This window comes from Austrofundulus limnaeus, unplaced genomic scaffold, assembly GCF_001266775.1.
Source record: "Austrofundulus limnaeus strain Quisiro unplaced genomic scaffold, Austrofundulus_limnaeus-1.0 Scaffold1419, whole genome shotgun sequence".
In the NCBI taxonomy this organism is placed as follows: domain Eukaryota; kingdom Metazoa; phylum Chordata; class Actinopteri; order Cyprinodontiformes; family Rivulidae; genus Austrofundulus; species Austrofundulus limnaeus.
Window position 1 is genome coordinate 10,023 of NW_013953821.1, and position 6,567 is coordinate 16,589.

The following is a 6,567-nucleotide window of genomic DNA, read 5'->3' on the forward strand; positions in this document are numbered from 1 at the left end:
AAATAAGATATGTTTTTATTTTGTAGAGATGCGATTGAGTCGACAAAGAAGAAGAGATCGTAGCTTAAAGAGTGGATCACTCTGACCATATTCTGCAGAATTTAAAATATTAAATCACTTTTATTCTCAATAAGATCATGAAATCTCAACGAGACGCGTCTTTCTCTAAAAACATTTCAGGCCATGATTTTTGGTTTTTACTTAAGCATTAAAAAAGTAGCATTATTTTATTTTTTGCAATTTTTTTTAATTTGGTTATGAAACGAAACAAAAAATAAAATACCTTATTTGTTTTTCTTTTATTTTGAAAAGGACAAACCAAAGAACGAATCATACAGGGATTGATCCAACAAAACACTTTAAATGTTATTAATGTTTCTTCAAACACTCGACCAGTTTTATTTTGATTAAACTGAGTTTGTAGTAAAAGTTCGGCTCGTCTTCAGCTGTTCTTTCTGCTGCCTGGACGCTTGTTTATAAATTAACGAACCTGGAAATGAGAATTTGCTTGTTTTTAAAAATGTAACTGAGCCCAGTCTGCACACAGATTAATTAATTTCACCACCTCAGTTTATTTCTGCCGTCTCAGATTATTTAGAGATTATTGTAAAGAACGACTCCAACCTGCGTTCTGTCCTCTGACCAGCAGGGGGCGACCTCTGTTTGCAGAAATGACCCACTTTAAAAGAAAACGGGTCAAAAAGAATAACTGAGGTCTGATTTAATGTTTCTCCTGAAACCAGCTTTGATTGAAAAAAATACAAAATAAGAGCCGAACAGCTGTTTTTAATTAAAATCACTTTTAAAACACTTAAAAGCTCGCTCGGGAAATCTGAAATATGTTGTCAAAATAAGTTCTGTTTTTTAAAAGTTGGTCCTCCTCAGTCTTTATGGTGCAGCTTGTTGCACAGTTTAACTTCAAAAACATAAATGTTGAATTTTTTTAATGGTTTTTTTTTTTTGTTCTGGTAAAACCTTCATGTGTGGAGTTCAGTTTATTTTTTATCAGTTTTGTGTTTTTGTACCATTTTTGCCTCCATAAACTGATTTGAAATCAGATTTGTACAGATTAATAGTTGATTTTGTTCAGTTTTTCTCAGACTTGGACAGTTTTTAAAGTCAAACCGAGCCACGTCAGCTGACCTGACCTGTTCTGTTTTGGTCTCTTTGCCTCCTTTTCTTAATTTTTTTAAACCTCTTTTCTTGATTTAGTTCTGCTAAGGCTGGAAAATGTCCAGAAAATAAGAAACAAAAATGTGTTTTTAATCAGAAATGAAGGACTTAAGAAGATATTTGAAGCTAGAAATTTTTATTCTGAGTTACTTGGTTATTAATTCAAGAGTGTAAAAATCTAAAAACAATATTTCAAATATCAGAATAAAATCATTTGGACCTAATTTGGGTACCGTAAGTTGGACTTCGTGTGAAGAACTTGTGCAGAATGTGACCATCTTTTCTAAAACATTTGTTTTTGTGATTTTTATATAAATGTTTTTTAAATGAAGTAGCCTTTTTAACACTGTTAGCTAAAAACAGTTCAACTTGTGCATCAAAATGAATGATATGTTTTTAAACGGTGAGTTGTACGCCAATAAAGCACTCAAACCTGACTCCTTTTCATCTGATTATAAGTTTATTCCTTAACTAGGGTGTAAAGTTAATTTTCAACCTAATTCGTTTATTTGCTTTTAATGTTTTTTTGTTTGTTTATTATTATTATTATTACTATTATTATTATTATTAATATACAGCGGGTAAAATAAGTATTGAACACGTCACCATTTTTCTCAGTAAATATATTACTAGAGGTGCTAATGACATGAAATTTTCACCAGATGTCGGGAAAAAACCCAAGTGATCCATACATACAAAGAAATCAAACCATAAATGTCCAGAAATGAAGTTATTTGTAATAATGTGGAATGGCACAGGGAAAAAGTATTGAACACATGAAAGGGAGGTGTAAAAAGGCATGGAAAGCCAAGACACCAGCTGAACTCTCTCAGTAATTAGAAAGCAAGCCTGCCCCTTGTCAGTGCAAGTTAATATCAGCTGGTTCAGTCCCAAATGATGGCCAGGTATCACACAAGAAACATCTGATGATGGGTAAAAGTAAAGAGCTCTCTCAAGACCTTCACAACCTTATTGTTGCAAAGCATAATGATGGCATCGGTTACAGAAGAATGACTAAACTTCTGAAGGTTCCAGTGAGCACTGTTGGGGCCATAATTCAGAAGTGGAAAGAACATTATTTCACCATAAACCGACCACGACCAGGTGCTCCTCACAAGATTTCTGACAGAGGAGTGAAAAGAATTATCAGAAGAGTTGTCCAAGAGCCAAGGACCACTTGTGGAGAGCTTCAGAAAGACCTGGAATTAGCAGGTACGATTGTTTCAAAGAAAACAATAAGTAATGCACTGAACCACCATGGCCTGTATGCACGCTCACCACGCAAGACTCCACTGCTGAAGAAACAGCATGTTGAAGCTCCTTTAAAGTTTGCTGCACAACATTTAAACAAGCCTGTGTAATACTGGGAGAATATAGTCTGGTCAGATGAGACCAACATTGAACTGTTTGGATGCCAGAATACACATCATGTTTGGAGGTCAAATGGCACTGCACATCAGCCCAAAAACACCATACCAACAGTGAAGTTTGGAGGTGGGAACATCATGGTGTGGGGCTGTTTTTCAGCATATGGTACTGGCAAACTTCAAATAATTGAAGGAAGGATGAGTGGAAAAATGTACAGAGACATTCTTGATAAAAATCTGCTTCCATCTACCAGGATGATGAAGATGAAACGTGGCTGGACATTTCAGCAAGACAATGAGCCCAAACACAAAGCCAAGGAAACTCTCAGTTGGTTTCAGAGAAAGAAACTAAAGCTGCTGGAATGGCCCAGCCAATCACCTGACCTGAATCCAACAGAAAATCTATGGAAAGAACTAAAGATCAGAGTTCATAGAAGAGGTCCACGAAACCTTCAAGATTTGAAGACTGTTTGTGTGGAAGAATGGGCCAAAATCACACCTGAGCAATGCATGCCACTAGTTTCTCCATACAGGAGGCGTCTTGAAGCTGTCATTGACAACAAAGGCTTTTGTACAAAGTATTAGATACATTTCAGTAAGTGTGTTCAATACTTTTTCCCTGTGCCATTCCACATTATTACAAATAACTTCATTTCTGGACATTTATGGTTTGATTTCTTTGTATGTATGGATCACTTGGGTTGTTACCAACATCTGGTGAAAATTTCATGTCATTAGCACCTCTAGTAATATATTTACTGAGAAAAATGGTGACGTGTTCAATACTTATATATTGTTGCTGAATAAAAGGTCAGATGTTTTAATCCTAGATGATACAATAAACATAATCTGGTATTAAATCCTGTTGATGTGGTCGTGGTTAGTGCTTAAATAAAAGCTAAATTAGATACTAAAAGAAGTAAACTTTTATATCTCACTGTAACAGGAATAAAATCAGTCTGTTTGGGTGTTTTTGTTAAAGCACCTGGTGGTAAATGTCGCCACCTGCTGGCAGAAACGCAGCATCGCCTGTTGGCCTGGGTTGCCAGGTTTGTCAAAAAAAGCTGCAAACCCTGTTATCACCCACCACGCCTTTGAAAAGAAAATAATACATTTACACCAAGGATATAGTTGGTATGAAAGTTTGCGGTAAAGATAAATAAAATAAACATATTTAATAGTGTATTTGATTTTTTTAAATTTACAGACATTTCGGAGGGGTTAACGCAAACCTGGCGCCCCTGACCGACCAGACGTCAGTTCTGCGGCTGAACCGTGTAGCGAGTTCTGCAGCTAGCTTCGGTCTTTGGTTAGCTTTTGTTCGGAAGACACCGAACCGGAGACCCAACGGGGACCGATCCCGCATGAGAGAGGGCATCAAATGAAACAGAACCGCAGGAAGTCATAAAACCCGGACCTGTTTATCCGAGCCGGGTGAGTAAACAACACGAACCGCTCGCGAGATGCTGCTAAATAACAAGCTAACGAGCTAACGATTTACATGTGACAAAACAAAGGTTTAAAAACATATTTTCATCTCTGACTGTTTATGTTACCCCGACACTGATGAAGAAATGAAGCTTTTCGGGTCATTTGCAGTTAATAAAATATAAGATTTTATGGCTCGGGTTGATTCTGCTCCACCATATGTGATTGTTGATATTTTGTCTTGTTTATTTTAGCTGTTTCTATAAGCTAAACAATTCTCTAATAAGCAGTTTTTCACTTCTTTGGACACGTGCACATGACGTGTTACACTTTATTAATATGAATTAAAAGGATTAAATGTGTGTTTTTGTTTATTTCATAAGATTATGTAGATTTATCTGGTGAACCTTGAACCTTTAGCTGTTGTAAAGCTTTAGCTTTTAATCTGAAAGCTTTATTTTATCATTAAATATCTGCAGTTAATCTTGGTTTTCACTAAGATGCCCCAGGTTTTCCTCAGGCTGGGTTTGGGAGGTTCTGGGTGATTTGTGGCTCGGTGTCATGTTGACACAAGTGGTCCCAAACCGTCCTTTAACAGCCCAGACCCAAAACCAGATGGACCCTGTTTTTTTTTTTTTTTTACAGCTCAGTTTGTCCCCCAGAGGACTGCTGTTGTCTCTGCCTGGCAGGGGATCCGGCTCCGAGCAGGAACCAGAACCTGATCCTCCTCCTTTTAGACTGGATCAACCAGGAGGGGTTTTAATGATACGTTCCACACCTTCACCACCTCTCTGAGGTGTATTTGTTCTGTAAATACCTGCTGTGTTATGAGGGAGGATTAAAGGACCCGTGGCATCACATTTTTGTAATAAACGTGAATGCATTTTTGGAAAGGTAACATTAAGAAATGAATTACAAAAGAAAAACCACGCTGCTGAGATGAACAGCTGTTGAGATATTTGCATGTGAAGTAACAGGAAGTGATGTCACAGGCGAATGTAAACAGAGTTGCTACAATAGATAAAAAACTCAAACTGTAGAGAATTTATTTCTTTATATTATTTTGAGTTTTTATCAGAGAGAGGAAGAAGAATCAGTTCAGATAATATTTAAAAAAGACCAGAGAGTTCTCTGATGTCACTTCCTGTTTCCCTTCAAAAATTAAATATGTGACATTTTCTGCCAAATTTCTTGAAAACAAGTGTTTTCTTTAACTTATTGTGTTTGCAGTATTTGTGTGTCACAGACACTGAAGTCCTGCAACATTTCATAAAAGTAAAATTTTTATTTTGGAGCCTCGAGTATTTAGGTTTAAACTCTTAAACAGCTAGCTAAGTGTTCCTGATTAGAAGTTATTCTTTGATTATTTCAGGAATAAATGAGGAATAGTTTTGAATGAATTAAAAATTTTCAGATTAAATGAATATTCCAGCTGCAGTTGGTTACAGAGCAGCCTCTGTGAAACGTCTGCAGTAAATAAATAAAAATGTAATTACACCTGTTTGTGTCGAAGAAACTGGAGCACAATGTTGTTTTAATTATTATACGTTTTAACTGGGTCTGACTGAGCAGAGTCTGTAATTAAAACCATTTTTTTATTCTTAACTCGGGCAAAGTTAATCCTAATCTTTTCATTTTCTTTCAGTTCTCAAAACAAAGCGACACATAAGTTTACGTTTATTACCAAGGTCCTGCTGTGATTGGATGATCCTCATCAGCTTCATCACCGGTTTATTCTCACAGTAAGCAGAATTCAGATTGTTTACATGCAGCTCAGGCTGTATCTGTCCTACAGATTAAATATGCTGGATTATCAGCTGTCAGGCAGGAAGCAAACATTTCTACAGTAAATACCAGGGTTACTGCGTCGCTGCGAGTTCACCTGTGAGACGAGATGCTCAGCTAGAAAACAGCTGGATCACAGGCCTGTCCCCCTCCAGCTGTGATGCTAACGGCTGCTCCGTGCACGGCTGTGCACAGGAACGAAATGAAAAACAGAAAACAGCGGCTAAAAGCTTAATCAGCTAAATCTGTAGCTAAAAGGTCATAAACTAAAACTGTAGCTAAAGGTTAAATCAAGAAAAACTGGTTAAAACTTAAAAACAAATATAACTGCAGTTAAAAACAAATATAACTGCAGCTAAAAGCTAAACACAAGTATAACAGTAGCTAAAAGCTAAAAACAAATATAACAGCAGCTAAAAGCTAAATACAAGTATAACAGTAGCTAAAAGCTAAAAACAAATATAACAGCAGCTAAAAGCTAAATACAAGTATAACAGTAGCTAAAAGCTAAAAACAAATATAACAGCAGCTAAAAGATAAATACAAGTATAACAGTAGCTAAAAGCTAAAAAGAAATATAATTGCAGCTAAATGCCAAAAACAAGTATAACAGTAGCTAAAAGCTAAAAACAAATATAATAGCAGCTAAATGCCAAAAACAAGTATAACAGTAGCTAAAAGCTAAAAACTAATATAACAGCAGCTAAAAGCTAAATACAAGTATAACAGTAGCTAAAAGCTAAAAACAAATATAATAGCAGCTAAATGCCAAAAACAAGTATAACAGTAGCTAAAAGCTAAAAACTAATATAAC

General features: G+C 36.0%; 1 protein-coding gene across 2 annotated transcripts in view; it reads left to right on the forward strand.

Annotated features, from left to right (window-relative positions):
• Positions 1–3,792: 3,792 nt before the first annotated feature.
• The window catches only part of mbtps1 (membrane-bound transcription factor peptidase, site 1), a 22,933-nt gene continuing 20,158 nt past the window's right edge, over positions 3,793–6,567 (forward strand). The window contains exons 1-2 of one of the 2 annotated variants that reach the window (XM_014032325.1): positions 3,793–3,974; positions 5,614–5,710. The gene's annotated coding sequence lies outside the window, so the exon portion shown is untranslated. The remainder of the gene's footprint in view (positions 3,975–5,613; positions 5,711–6,567) is intronic. The other variant, XM_014032326.1, reaches the window with a different exon arrangement.